The sequence below is a fragment of the Bos mutus genome, chromosome 23, assembly GCF_027580195.1.
Source record: "Bos mutus isolate GX-2022 chromosome 23, NWIPB_WYAK_1.1, whole genome shotgun sequence".
NCBI lineage: Eukaryota > Metazoa > Chordata > Mammalia > Artiodactyla > Bovidae > Bos > Bos mutus.
Window position 1 is genome coordinate 21,346,256 of NC_091639.1, and position 15,883 is coordinate 21,362,138.

At 41.2% G+C, this 15,883-nt stretch overlaps 3 non-coding genes across 3 annotated transcripts; 1 reads left to right on the plus strand and 2 right to left on the minus strand.

Moving 5' to 3' along the window:
* Positions 1–410: 410 nt before the first annotated feature.
* LOC102285464 (elongation factor 1-alpha 1) lies at positions 411–2,132 on the plus strand. Its single transcript, XR_001351772.2, has one exon. It is a non-coding gene; the product is annotated as an elongation factor 1-alpha 1 (transcript).
* A 1,547-nt stretch (positions 2,133–3,679) lies between these two features.
* On the minus strand, positions 3,680–3,752 carry TRNAF-GAA (transfer RNA phenylalanine (anticodon GAA)). The gene has a single exon. It is a non-coding gene; the product is annotated as a tRNA-Phe (tRNA).
* Positions 3,753–13,277: 9,525 nt separating this feature from the next.
* TRNAA-CGC (transfer RNA alanine (anticodon CGC)) lies at positions 13,278–13,349 on the minus strand. Its single transcript has one exon. It is a non-coding gene; the product is annotated as a tRNA-Ala (tRNA).
* Positions 13,350–15,883: the final 2,534 nt, after the last annotated feature.

The window sequence follows — 15,883 nt, forward strand, 5'->3', positions numbered from 1 at the left end:
GATCATAGCAGGCCAAGTGGCCTTCAATGATAATCCTGTGCAGTTAACATTTTTGTATCCCTGTTTTTCTGCCTCAAGGACAGACCCAGTTAATCTTTATGTGCCTCCCAGGTGCCAAAGATAGAACAGTCTGTTGATGGTTTTCCATCCCCAGGTATACATCTTGCTTTCAAGATGTTTTTTTTGTTCCTTCTTGGATTCCTTCAGGAGTCACATAACTGAGTCATGTCCTTTCAGCAAGATTGTTTAATTCTTTTGCCAGGCCTTTTAGTAGGCCTGTCTCCTAGACACACACACATCAAAGCAGAAATGAATTGTAAGTGCAAGAGGTTGTAGCATATTGTAATTTCTTAGCTCCTAGGAAAATAATTTCCTGGGTTTTAAAACTTTAAATAGCTTTTTCGCAACGGGTTTGCCGCCAGGACACAGGTGTCATGAAAACCACCATTAAACCTAAGCCAAAATGGGAAAGGAGAAGACCCACATCAACATCGTTGTCATTGGGCACGTAGATTCAGGGAAGTCTACCACGACTGGCCATCTGATCTACAAATGTGGCGGGATCGACAAGAGAACAATTGAAAAGTTCGAGAAGGAGGCTGCCGAGATGGGAAAGGGCTCCTTCAAATATGCCTGGGTCTTGGACAAACTTAAAGCTGAACGTGAGCGTGGTATCACCATTGATATCTCCCTGTGGAAATTTGAGACCAGCAAGTACTATGTTATCATCATTGATGCCCCAGGACACAGAGACTTCATCAAAAACATGATTACAGGCACATCCCAGGCTGACTGTGCTGTCCTGATTGTTGCTGCTGGTGTTGGTGAATTTGAAGCCGGTATCTCCAAGAACGGGCAGACCCGTGAGCATGCCCTTCTGGCTTACACCCTGGGTGTGAAACAACTAATTGTTGGCGTTAACAAAATGGATTCCACTGAGCCACCCTATAGCCAGAAGAGATACGAAGAAATTGTTAAGGAAGTCAGCACCTACATTAAGAAAATTGGCTACAACCCCGACACAGTAGCATCTGTGCCAGTTTCTGGATGGAGTGGTGACAACATGCTGGAACCAAGTGCTAATATGCCATGGTTCAAGGGATGGAAAGTCACCCGTAAGGACGGCAATGCCAGTGGAACCCCCCTGCTTGAAGCTCTGGATTGCATTCTGCCACCAACTCACCCAACTGACAAACCCTTGCGTTTGCCTCTCCAGGATGTCTATAAAATTGGTGGTATTGGTACTGTCCCTGTGGGTCGTGTGGAGACTGGTGTTCTCAAACCTGGCATGGTGGTAACCTTTGCTCCAGTCAATGTAACAACTGAAGTGAAGTCTGTAGAAATGCACCATGAAGCATTGAGTGAAGCCCTTCCTGGGGACAATGTGGGCTTTAATGTCAAGAACGTGTCTGTCAGAGATGTCCGTCGTGGCAATGTGGCTGGTAACAGCAAAAATGATCCACCCATGGAAGCTGCTGGCTTCACAGCTCAGGTGATTATTTTGAACCATCCAGGCCAAATCAGTGCTGGATATGCACCTGTGCTGGATTGTCACACAGCTCACATTGCTTGCAAGTTTGCTGAGCTGAAGGAGAAGATTGATCGTCGTTCTGCAAAAAAGCTGGAAGATGGCCCTAAATTCTTGAAATCTGGTGACGCTGCCATCGTTGATATGGTTCCTGGCAAGCCCATGTGTGTCGAGAGCTTCTCTGATTATCCTCCCCTGGGCCATTTTGCTGTGCGTGACATGAGACAGACAGTCGCTGTGGGTGTCATCAAAGCAGTGGACAAGAAGGCAGCTGGAGCTGGCAAGGTCACCAAGTCTGCCCAGAAAGCTCAGAAGGCTAAATGAATATTATCCCCAACACCTGCCACCCCAGTCTTAATCAGTGGTGGAAGAACGGTCTCAGAACTGTTTGTCTCAATTGGCCATTTAAGTTTAATAGTAAAAGACTGGTTGATGATAACAATGCATCGTAAAACCTTCAGAAGGAAAGGAGAATGTTTTTGTGGATCATATGTTTTGTGTGTGGCAGTTTAAGTTATTAGTTTTTAAAATCAGTACTTTTTAATGAAAACAACTTGACCAAAAATCTGTCACAGAATTTGAGACCCATTAAAAAAAGTTTTATAAAACTCCTAGAGGAGAACATAGGCAAAACACTCTCTGACATACATCACAGCAGGATCCTCTATCACCCACCTCCCAGAATATTGGAAATAAAAGCAAAAATAAACAAATGGGACCTAATTAACCTTAAAAGCTTCTGCACATCAAAGGAAACTATTAGCAAGGTGAAAAGACAGCCTTCAGAATGGGAGAAAATAATAGCAAATGAAGCAACTGACAAACAACTAATCTCAAAAATATACAAGCAACTCCTACAGCTTCACTCCAGAAAAATAAACGACCCAATCAAAAAATGGGCCAAAGAACTAAATAGACATTTCTCCAAAGAAGACATACAGATGGCTAATAAACACATGAAAAGATGCTCAACATCACTCATTATCAGAGAAATGCAAATCAAAACCACTATGAGGTACCATTTCACACCAGTCAGAATGGCTGTGATCCAAAAGTCTACAAATAATAAATGCTGGAGAGGGTGTGGAGAAAAGGGAACCCTCTTACACTGTTGGTGGGAATGCAAACTAGTACAGCCACTATGGACAACAGTGTGGAGATTCCTTAAAAAACTGGAAATAGAACTGCCTTATGATCCAGCAATCCCACTGCTGGGCATACACACTGAGGAAACCAGAAGGGAAAGAGACACGTGTACCCCAGTGTTCATCGCAGCACTGTTTATAATAGCCAGGACATGGAAGCAACCTAGATGTCCATCAGCAGATGAATGGATAAGAAAGCAGTGGTACATATACACAATGGAGTATTATTCAGCCATTAAAAAGAATACATTTGAATCAGTTCTAATGAGGTGGATGAAACTGGAGCCTATTATACAGAGTGAAGTAAGCCAGAAGGAAAAACATACAGTATACTAACGCATATATATGGAATTTAGAAAGATGGTAACAATAACCCGGTGTACGAGACAGCAAAAGAGACACTGATGTATAGAACAGTCTTATGGACTCTGTGGGACAGGGAGAGGGTGGGAAGATTTGGGAGAATGACACTGAAACATGTAAAATATCATGTAAGAAACGAGTTGCCAGTCCAGGTTCGATGCACGATACTGGATGCTTGGGGCTAGTGCACTGGGACGACCCAGAAGGATGGTATGGGGAGGGAGGAGGGAGGAGGGTTCAGGATGGGGAACACATGTATACCTGTGGTGGATTCATTTTGATATTTGGCAAAACTAATACAATTATGTAAAGTTTAAAAATAAAATAAAATTTAAAAAAATAAATAAATAAAATAATATTCTCCTTTAAAAAAAAAAAAAAAAAAACTTTAAATAAAATACCTCAGTGGAATAGAAACCAAATGGGAGCGAAACACACACACACACACACACTTTGCATTTGAGGGAGCGAAACACACACACACACACACACACACACATCTTTGATTGCATTTGAGGGAGCGAAACACACACACACACACACATTGCATTTGCGAAAACTGCATTTGCGAAAAGCCGTAAACACCGTTGTCAGATACAGACATATCTAACGGGTTCGTAATTACACGAAAGTAAAACCAAGTTGCCGAAACCCGGGATCGAACCAGGGACCTTTAGATCTTCAGTCTAACGCTCTCCCAACTGAGCTATTTCGGCCACTTGCGAAAAATGTACTTAGTTGTTTCCCCAAAATAGCAGAGTTTTCAGTCGTGAGGGCTAAATTTACCTCATTCGATATCGTCCATGCATTCGCGCCCATATATACTGGTTCCCCTGAAATCCATGTCTAAAAATAGGATCCAATTTTAGGAGACAGTGGATGGGTTGATAGAAAAGGAGGGAAGTAAAGGGAGAGAAAAAGATTAAAAACAAAAAGCTTCATATATTTCTGCTTGATCTCTTTCGGCTACTCCACTAATTCAAAGACTGCTCAGAAAACTGAGGGAATTCAGAATGAAATTATTGACTCATCTTTCAGTTCTTTTTCTGTCTTGCTCTTTAATGACAAGGCTAAAAGAGTGATTGGGCACGTTAATGTGGAGACCGACTTATTGCTTCGGATGGAAGAAATTCGGAAGGAGCCAATTCTTCTCTTTTATTTACTCTCTTTTCCTGGCTTTCCTTATGATGACACGTGGCCAGTTAGTGCGGGGACCAGAGAACAGAAACCAGAATCACTTTTAAAGGCAATCCGTCGGACAATGTGTTTATTTCCGTGTGAGCAAGCAAAACGTGTTTTTTAAACGAGAAAAGAAGATGCATGTGTATGGTTTCCAATCCTCTCGTAAAGAAAGGATACACCACTCCTGAACGACACCTCTCATAACAGAAAGATCCTGAGGATCTTTTTTGAAATAGTAATCATATTTCTGAGGAAGTCTTCAAAGATTGGATAGTTGGCCGGATACAAAAGCCATTGTCTCAAATCCCACTATTTCTTAAACCTTTAAATTATATCCTCTTAAGCTGCGACCCTGGGAGAAATGGAAGGATAGCAAACCAAATAATACCGTTTCTGCTCTTAAGACATTTCATCCCATCAGTTCTTTCTAAGGTTCCCGCCCCAGCAGGAACCCCAACTACCTGGAGGCATTTTTTTCTGCAACGACCAGGAAAGATTTCCGAGTGGAACTTTTCCCCTGACGTCAACTTCTCTCCTTTTCTCTTTCCTATTCTTATAAAAATTTTCAGCTCCTCTCCTCCTTAAGAAAAGATGAACTACAGTCTGAGAGAAGGTATTTCAATGCTTATGTTTAAGGAAAGACATTATCTGTGAAGAACTTTTACAAAACACTAAGAAAAAGACTAAAATCTCATTAAGAACAAATTAACAGCAGGTCACAAAAAGAGGATACCCAAAATAGCCAATAAGCAATTTAAAAGGTGCCTAACATAATATGCCCTGAGGGAAATGTAAATTTAAAAACCCAATGAAATAATACTTCTCTTCACTGGAATAAATTACCTAAGATATAAGCATCTGAATGCAGAGTTCCAAAGAATAGCAAGGAGATAAGAAAGACTTCTTCAGTGATCAATGCAAAGAAATAGAGGAAAACAACAGAATGGGAAAGACTAGAGATCTCTTCAAGAAAATTAGAGATACCAAGGGAACATTTCATGCAAAGATGGGCTCGATAAAGGACAGAAATGGTATGGACCTAACAGAAGCAGAAGATATTAAGAAGAGGTGGCAAGAATACACAGAAGGACTGTACAAAAAAGATCTTCATGACCAAGATAATCATGATGGTGTGATCACTCACCTAGAGCCAGACGTCCTGGAATGTGAAGTCAAGTGGGCCTTAGAAAGCATCACTATGAACAAAGCTAGTGAAAGTGATGGAATTCCAGTGGAGCTATTTCAAATCCTGGAAGATGATGCTATAAAAGTGCTGCACTCAATATGCCAGCAAATTTGGAAAAGTCAGCAGTGGCCACAGGACTGGAAAAGGTCCGTTTTCATTCCAATCCCAAAGAAAGGCAATGCCAAAGAATGCTCAAACTACCACACAATTGCACTCATCTCACACACTAGTAAAGTAATGCTCAAAATTCTTCAAGCCAGGCTTCAGCAATATGTGAACCGTGAACTTCCAGATGTTCAACCTGGTTTTAGAAAAGGCAGAGGAACCAGAGATCAAATTGCCAACATCCGCTGGATCATATAAAAAGCAAGAGAGTTCCAGAAAAATATCTATTTCTGCTTTGTTGACTATGCCAAAGCCTTTGACTGTGTGGATTACAATAAACTGTGGAAAATTCTGAAAGAGATGGGAATACCAGACCACCTGACCTGCCTCTTGAGAAACCTATATGCAGGTCAGGAAGCAACAGTTAGAACTGGACATGGAACAACAGACTGGTTCCAAATAGGAAAAGGAGTACGTCAAGGCTGTATACTGTCACCCTGCTTATTTAACTTCTATGCGGAGTACATCATGAGAAACGCTGGGCTGGAAGAAACACAAGCTGGAATCAAGATTGCCGGGAGAAATATCAATAACCTCAGATATGCAGATGACACCACCCTTATGGCAGAAAGTGAAGAGGAACTAAAAAGCCTCTTGATGAAAGTAAAAGAAGATAGTGAAAAAGTTGGCTTAATGCTCAACATTCAGAAAACAAAGATCATGGCATCTGGTCCCATCACTTCATGGGAAATAGATGGGGAAACAGTGGAAACAGTGTCAGACTTTATTTTGGGGGGCTCCAAAATCACTGCAGATGGTGACTGCAGCCATGAAATTAAAAGACGCATACTCCTTGGAAGAAAAGTTATTACCAACCTGGATAGCATATTGAAAAGCAGAGACATTACTTTGCCAACAAAGGTTCGTCTAGTCAAGGCTATGGTTTTTCCTGTGGTCATGTATGGATGTGAGAGTTGGACTGTGAAGAAGGCTGAGCGCTGAAGAATTGATGCTTTTGAACTGTGGTGTTGGAGAAGACTCTTGAGAGTCCCTTGGACTGCAAGGAGATCCAACCAGTCCATTCTGAAGGAGATCAGCCCTGGGATTTCTTTGGAAGGGAATGATGACGCTAAAGCTGAAATTCCAGTTCTTTGGGCACCTCATGCGAAGAGTTGACTCATTGGAAAAGACTCTGATGCTGGGAGGGATTGGGGGCAGGAGGAGAAGAGGGACGACAGAGGATGAGATGGCTGGATGGCATCACTGACTCGATGGACGTGAGTCTGAGTGAACTCCAGGAGTTGGTGATGGACAGGGAGGCCTAGTATGCTGCGATTCATGGGGTCGCAAAGAATCGGACACAACTGAGCGACTGAACTGAAATGAAGAGAACTGATAACATCAAGAGCTGTTGAGTATGTGGAGCAACTGGAATAGTCACTCTCACACTGCTGATGAGACTGTAAACTGGTGCACACACATTAGGAAACTATTTGGAAATACAGACTAAAATTAAATACACATATAAGCTATGCCCCCACCCAATAAAAAAAAATCCCAACTGCATTTATACCCAAGAGAAATGCATGAGTATTTTCCTTGAAAGACATATACAGGAATGCCAGTGACCACATTAGACATTTCAGACCAAAACTAGGAGCAGTCTAAATATACATCAACAGTAAAATGGATTTAAAAGTTTTGATGCATAGTATTCATACAATGGATTACTACGAACAACGAAAAAAGAACTACTGATACTAGCAACAATATGGATGTATCCAACTTTTAAAAAAATGAATGAAAAATCCATACTAAAATTAGTACATATTGTATGATTCTACTTATATTATTTCAAAACACACAAAAAACTAATCCATGGTGATAGAAGTTAGAGAGTGGTATTGATTGGGATGAGTCACAAGGAAGCTACCGGGGGTTGAAATATCATTTATCTTTGCCAGAGCTATTGATTACATGGCATGTAACCCATGAGGCTGAATAATTAAATTTCATCCATTTTTGTTTATATTAATTAAGCCTCAATTTAAATAACAAAAAAAGAAGAGAAGGAACAAAAAAGATCTCCTTGGATATCTCTTTGCCTCCAGTACATCTTATCTCTTTATTAGTATTTGAATTTCAGATTGTGGTCTGCAGACTGGTATCTGGCTAAGAATTGTTTTCTACCCATTTGAGAGCATGAGGAACTTTTTATATAAAGTGGACAATACCAGGACATAGGACTACTTTTGTTGAATACAGTAGAAACAATTTCAGGGGCTTTCAGAATTTCAGAAATAATAATCTCTGGAATGAGGAAGTGACAGCACCTGAGAGGCACCTGCCAAGTGAATTTTAATAAAAATTAATAAAATGTGTAGGGCTTCCCAGGCAGCTCAAATGGTAAAGAATCTGCCTGCAATAAAATGTGTATATCTGGACAAGCTCTCAAATCAGTCTCTGATTCAGAAAGAGTTGAGCTTTTTGCCTTTAGCTAAAATTTGGTGGGAGTGTAAATTCAGATACAAGTCTTTAGACAGCTACCTCTAAAAAATATTTTAGATTCTCTTACAGATTCTTTCTCCCTCAGCATTCCTCTACCAATCCAGGGTTTTACCCACTACCACCAGCAGTGCACCTCGCCCCCAATCAGACCAAGCCTCAGCTTATGCAGGGGAAAGGCTGAGCTGGAAACTTAAGGAAAGTAATTAGAACGATGTGGAAATTTACACATGAGTGTCTCAACATGGAGATTAAAATGCGTGGAAATGAGACTATAAGTGTGCAAAACTACTCTGCAAATTCCATCAAGGAGCACACAGAATGAAGGAGAGAAAAAAAAAGAAAGAGAGGAGCCCAGCTCACCCAAGAAGGAAGAGGTGGGGTGGGGTGAAGTGCAGGAAGAAAAGGAGAAAAGGGACGGAAAGGAAGGGGCAGAGGAAAAGCATCCTCAAAATTACTAGGATTTGAGGGGAGTCTGGGGGTCCAGGCTCCATATCTTTCCGTCTCTTCGTCCAGGTATGAGAGGAGAGATGTGTTCTCTCAAGGGATGTAGGCTTGTCGCAGAAAAGGATCTGGCTCCTCTAGTCCAAGACTATCTTGGCTTTGGGAGGGCCTCGCAGCTCTTTGCATCGTTGGATGGACAAGTGGAGTGCCTTGGGGACGTACTTGAGGTGAGTTTTCATTTAAAGTCCCGGAACCGCTGGGATGGGTAGCTTGGAAGCTGCACAGATGCCCCGGTTTTCGCGCTTGGATGCTGTGGGACAGTCGAGCGGTGGCAGCTGCAGCTTTGAGATCCAAGGAAGCGTCTTAAGGCTTTGCTTGAAACGCGAAATATGAGAAAGTTTCTGTTGCTCACTCCACATACTTCCAAATCTTTCTCCTGAAGAAACTCTTCCTAACATTTGCAACAGGCTCCTTTACTCCTTACATGATGCTAGGAGGAGTCTCAAAGGAGTCTGAAGAGCAGAACAGGAACTGAAGACCTTGGTTGCAGAAAGCCAGTCACAGAACAAAGGGTGATACCTACAGAGGAAACCACTCTCCCCTCACTCCTCGTACAGGCACAAAGGCAATATAGAGGAGTCCTTCACAGGCCAAGGGGATGACCTCAAAATTGGCTGTACAGGTGACTTGTGACAACTGATGGACAGTTATAGCTTCCTCTGGAGATTAAGAAAAGGAGAGGGTGCATTATGGAAGATCTCCAGGTTTCCTGGCTTCTGTAGATGGAAAAAGAGACTGTTTTCTGAACATTTAACAGATTTCTTGCCTGGTTTTCCCTTTTGTGGTTGAAAAAAAAAATTTTTTTTAAGTGTATCCTCCTGTGGATCTCTGCTTAGGCATTGTGAGGCCAGAATCTGAAACTGTACAAACAGCTCTAACCTGGAGATATGCATTGTTCAGTAGTTTGGAAGAAGGGTGTCCCTGGAGAGTAAGTAGATTGAGGTTGAAATGGATGTATTGGGATTGGGAGTACAAGAATTCATTATCTGTCTGTGGAAAACAAAGAAATGACTTTTCCCCTGGATTGATCTTGGACCCTGGAGTTCAGAACGTTTGTCATTTCAGACTGGAAACTTCCCTAAAATACCCGTGTGTGCTAAGTCTCTTCAGACTCTTTGCAATCCCATGGATTATAGCTGGCAAGGCTCCTCTGTCTATGGGCTTCTCCAGGCAAGAATACTGGAATCGGATAGCCATGCCTTCCTCCAGAGGATCGGATCAAACCCGTGTCTCTTGTGACTCCTGCATTGGCAAGCGTTCTTTACCACTAGTGCCACCTGGGAAGCCCCTTAGAATACCCAGAAAAGCACTATTTCCCTTTATAGATTTCTGCTGAGGTGACTGCTATCTTTTCCTCATTTATCATTTGTTTGTAGTTAAACAACTTTTATGTAAGCTCCAGAGTTTGAGGGTCTCTGATGGAAAAAGTGACCACCAGTGCATCAAGTTGTTAACCACTGGCAGTGAAGTCTAGTGAAATATTTTAGTGAAATCTTCTTCAGCCTCCTGCAACCTGGGTTAGGAAGGAGCTAGAATAAAAGAACCACAAAAGAACTTGAGTGCTTAACTTTCTGACAAGGAATCAGGTGGTCTATCCACTAGGTCAACACAGACCGCCACTTGCTGATACTTTCAGATTCCATACAAGTGGGAATTGGATGGTTGGGAAAACTGCTACTTGCTTTTTATAACTTTTTGGTGGCGGCAACTGCTGAGAATGCTTAGAGAAATTCGGTCAATAACAGAGCTAACAATGGGTAACCTTAGTGAATGGGCACGATTCCTTCCTCTGTAAGGTTGAGAAAGAATTGCCATAGCCAAGAAGATTGAGTGTGACAAAGATATTTCAGGAAGTAAGAGGTCTTAGGGTACGTGGGCAAGAAGAATATATGAAAATGTGGGTACTGGGGATGGAACCCAGTGTCTCATGCATGCTAAGCACTGAGCCATACCCTCAGGTCCTCAGTGAGTTCTCAGAAGACTTTTCATACCTTCTAGTGACCAGCATTGCATCTGAAGACCAATTTATCAAAACAAAACAACCTTAAGTTCAATTCTGCTATTTCTAAACTTCTTAGCTTTATCCTCTCTCAGGCATGGTTGTTCCAGGAGAAAGAAACCTTAATGATAGAAAGAAAGGCACTGTTTCTGATTAACATTTGGCAGTCAGAGGCAGTCTTTACTTAAACTAACTTATCACTATTGACACAGTGCTGCAAAGCAGGATCGGGACCATATGTGCAAGGAACTTGCTTCAACGTTGGATTCCCATCAGATTAGATTGCCTGAATTGCACTTCCATTCTATCACTTGGGTGAGTCCTGGGACAGAACATTCTCCTGCAATCTTTTTGAATATTCTCTGTATTTGGGCTCTTGGATACATTACATACTCCAAAAAATAAAATAAAATTTACTTAAGTGCATGTGAAAATACTCCAATTGAATATTAATAGAAAAAATCTAACTGAATTTCAAAAGGATAATATAACCTCATTCAAGAGAAAAATAGAGAACACATCCAAGTAAATGTTTTACACAGTACTTTATCTCAATTGTAAAGACAAGAAAAAAAAGCAAACAAGTCATAACCTCTGTGTAGAAGGGTTATTGTTTGTAGTGTTAAGGGTATGTCAATTCTGATATTTTGTATGAATTTTACTTTTATTTGGTATGTGTGAATTTACCTTTGTGTGATTGGGGAAATGAATACATATATTGTTGAAATTCAGGGCTTTCACTATGGGGTGAAGGAGGTAAGTAACAAGTAACTGTTGGCACTGGATAGGAAATGTATATATGTGTGTGCATGCAAGTATGTATGTGTATCTGTCATTTTCCCTCTAGATCTGTCTAATAGGGCTAGGAAAGCTAATACCTCAGTATCAATAAGTAATGCTAGCCCAATATCTTGATTTTTGAAAACTGATCCCCACTAAAAGAAAGAGAGCTACCAGTAGGATTCACAGACTCTAGGAATGGACCAGAGACAGTATAAGATGTACCTAAGATGTCTTTATTTTTTGGGCTCCAAAATCACTGCAGATGGTGACTGCAGCCATGAAATTAAAAGATGCTTACTCCTTGGAAGAAAAGTTATAACCAACCTAGATAGCGTATTGAAAAGCAGAGACATTACTTTGCCAACAAAGGTCCATCTAGTCAAGGCTATGGTTTTTCCTGTGGTCATGTATGGATGTGAGAGTTGGACTGTGAAGAAAGCTGAGCACCAAAGAATTGATGCTTTTGAATTGTGGTTTTGGAGAAGACTCCTGAGAGTCCCTTGGACTGCAAGGAGATCGAACCAGTCCATTCTGAAGGAGATCAGCCCTGGGATTTCTTTGGAAGGAATGATGATGCTAAAGCTGAAACTCCAGTCCTTTGGGCACCTCATGCGAAGAGTTGACTCATTGGAAAAGACTCTGATGCTGGGAGGGATTGGGGGCAGGAGGAGAAGGGGACGACAGAGGATGAGATGGCTGGATGGCATCACTGACTCGATGGACATGAGTCTGAGTGAACTCCGGGAATTGGTGATGGACAGGGAGGCCTGGAGTGCTGCAATTCATGGGGTCACAAAGAGTCGGACACGACTGAGCGACTGAACTGAACTGAACTGAAGGTGCCTTTCCATACTATAATATAAGTGCTCAAAAATCATGAGGATAATTCAAAAGGATCCAGAAACCAACCTGAAGGGCCTCTCACTGGTCAGATCAGGGGCACTCTGAGATGAATAATGACAATAAATGATTACAATCCTTGGATACTTAAATGAATAAATGTGGAAGAAAGGAATTTTTTCTTTACAGTGGTATGCCAACTAATAAATGCAGGGGAAATAATGAAGTTTTAAAATCACCATTTACATGGAGAAGGAAATGGCAACCCACTCCAGTTATTATTGCCTGAGAAATCTCATGAACAGAGGAGCCTGCCAGGCTACAGTTCATGGGGTCACAAGAGTTGGACATGACTTAGCAACTAAATGACAAAAACATTTGTGATATGTCTGGCTTTCCTACTGTTATGGATTGTCATATCATTGTGGTTGGAAAATAAAGTTAGAGTAATTTCAATTATATTAAATTTGTTAAGACTTGTTTTGTGACCTAACACATTATCTATCATGGTGAGCATTCCATGTATGCTTGAGAAGAATGTGTATTCCAGGGGTATTGGATGAAATGTTCTGCATATGTCTGTTACGTTCATCTGATCTGATGTGTAGTTTAAGTCCAATATTTCCTTATTGATCTTAAAATGGGGAGATTACTTTGGATTATATGGCTAGGCCCGATGTACTCACAAGTGTCTTTAAAAGAGAGGGACAGAGGGATTTCACATACAGGGAGGAGAAGGCAGTGTGACCACGGTGGCAGAGATTGGGGTAAGGCCGCCACAGGCTAAGGAATGCCACCAGCCACCAGAAGTTGAAAGAGGCAAGACTGGACACACACACCCCAGAGCCTTTGGAGGGAGCACCACTCTGCCAACACCCTGATGTCTATCTAGTGATACTAACTTTGGATTTCTGGCCTCCAGAAGGGTAAAAGAACAAATTTCTGTCGTTTTAAGCCACCAGGTTTATGCTAACTTGTTATGGCCTCTGTCGGATACTAATAGATTTGTACTCTGGCCAGCTATCTTGAGGGGTTTTGAGGGTCATGAAGTCTAAAGAGTGCACCACTGAAACGAATGTCTTAGGTTCCTGTGAGCAGGCAGTAAGTAAAAGAAGAAAATACAACTCAAGTCACAGCTGGAGGTGCCGGGGATTGAACCCGGGGCCTCGTACATGCGAAGCACGCGCTCTACCACTGAGCTACACCCCCTCCCTGAGTCACTGTCTTTGAGGGTTCTTCAGGAAATAGCTCACTACATTCTGTGGGCCTCTTCCCAACTGGTGTTTGTTGTTTTAGTAGTAGTATGTGTTGCAGCAGGATTTACGACTTCTTTAAGACAAAGGAAGTCAGGGAGTTGTGAAGGATACTGATTCTTTAGCAAATAAAACTTGAAGTGGAACAAAAAAATACTGAAAAAGTGTCAGAAAATTGACCGAGTTTTCCTTAGATAAAACACTTATTGCTATTTGATGTTTGCTTTACAGGAATGTTAAGGACAAGATTTTAATGGGAAACCCCAGGTGAAAATAAAAATCACCATCAATTGTTCAGCGATTTATTTCCAACACTCTATTCATTTTTGTTACATCCTGAAGGCAACTAAGAAGGTTTATAGAATGGTCTAGGAGAATAGTGCTCAAGGTATAAATTAAACGGGCAGATTCAGGGATGGAAAGAAGTGTGGAATTTTAAAAGCAAGTTAGTAGGTTGTAAGACACAGGTTGGAGAGACCTACTGGATTTACAGAGCAAGAAACAAAGTGGGAGGCACATAAAAGAGAGACCCATCACTCAAGAAATAGGAAGAAAAGCAAAAGAGAAGTTAGTTGTTCTTTTGCATCCTTGGCAGTGAAAGTAAGGAGTCTTAAAAACTGGCGATTCGTTTCATATATGATATTATACATGTTTCAATGCCATTCTCCCAAATCATCCAACCCTCTCCCTCTCCTACAGAGTCCAAAAGACTGTTCTATACATCTGTGTCTCTTTTGCTGTCTCACATACAGGGTTATTGTTACCATCTTTCTAAATTCCATATATATGCGTTAGTATACTGTATTGGTGTTTTTCTTTCTGGCTTACTTCACTCTGTATAATAGGCTCCAGTTTCATCCACCTCATTAGAACTGATTCAAATGTATTATTTTTAATGGCTGAGTAATACTCCAACTGGACCAGGCTGTGTACCCTGCATTAACCACATGTTACTTTTATTGTATTGCATATAATCTTTTGAAATTTCTACCTTATATTTCCTATGGTTTTCTCATACTAAGTTCCTGACTTTTCCACTCAATCCTCTTCTCCCTTAAATTACAGAGGTGAATTTCCTTGGAGAAGTCTACGATTGGAAAGGGGGAAAAAATTCCATTTGGACCTTAGCCCTAATATAATACATAAAACCAGTGGTGAAAATTCATGATATTCTTTTACATGTTTAGTCTATTTGCCTTTTGCAACTTGATGAATTCCTGTGCTTCAGTTCAGTTCAGTTGCTCAGTCGTATCTGACTCTTTGTGACCCCATGGAATGCAGCACGCCAGGCTTCCCTGTCCATCACCAACTCCTGGAGCTTGCTCAAACTCATGACCATCAAGTTGGTGATGCCATTCAACCATCTCATTCTCTGTCATCCCCTTCTCTTCCTGCCTTCAATCTTTTCCAGCATCAGGGCCTTTCCCAATGAGTCAGTTCTTTGCATCGGGTAGTCAAGTATTAGTTTCAGCTTCAGCATCAGTCCTTCCAATGAATATTCAGGACTGATCTCCTTTAGGATTGGCTGGTTGGATCTCCTTGCAGTCCAAGGGACTCTCAAGAGTCTTCTCCAACACCACAGTTCAAAAGCATCAATTCTTCAGTGCTCAGTTTTCTTTATAGTCCAACTCTCACCATGATTACCAGAAAAACCATAGCTTTGACTAGACGGACCTTTGTTGGCAAAATAATGTCTTTGCTTTTTAATAAGCTGTTTAGGTTGGTCATAACTTTACTTCCAAGGAGAAAGTGTCTTTTAATTTCATGGCTGCAGTCACCACCTGCAGTGATTTTGGAGCCCCAGAAAATAAAGTCTGTCATTGTTTCCACTGTTTCCCCGTCTATTTGCCATTAAGTGATGGGACCAGATGCCATGATCTTAGTTTTCTGAATGTTGAGCTTTAAGCCAACTTTTTCACTCTCCTATTTCACTTTCATCAAGAGGCTCTTTAGTTCTTCAATTTCTTTCATAAGGGTGGCATCATCTGCATATGTGAGGTTACTGACATTTCTCCCGCAATCTTGATTCCAGCTTGTGTTTCATCCAGCCCAGCATTTCTAATAATGTACTCTGCATAGAAGTTCAATAAGCAGGGTGACAATATACAACCTTGACGTACTCCTTTTCCTATTTGGAACCAGTCTGTTGTTCCATGTCCAGTTCCAACTGTTGCTTCTTGACCTGCATACAGAGTTCTCAGGAGGCAGGAAAGGTGGTCTGTTATTCCCATCTCTTAAAGAATTCTCCAAAGTTTTTTGTGATCCACACAGTCCTATGTTTGGAGCATGTGAATACATTTCTCTTAACATAGTAGATACAAGTGGCAAAAAGACATCATAAAATTGTACTTAGAAAACAAAAAGAGAGAAAATATGTCAACAAAATAGAAAATGACCTATTACCCCTATTAAAGAAAGTCTGGCTCCTGAGCACTAGCTCTTACTCTTTCTTTGAAGAGGTAAATCCTAAAATTAAGACATTTAACTTGG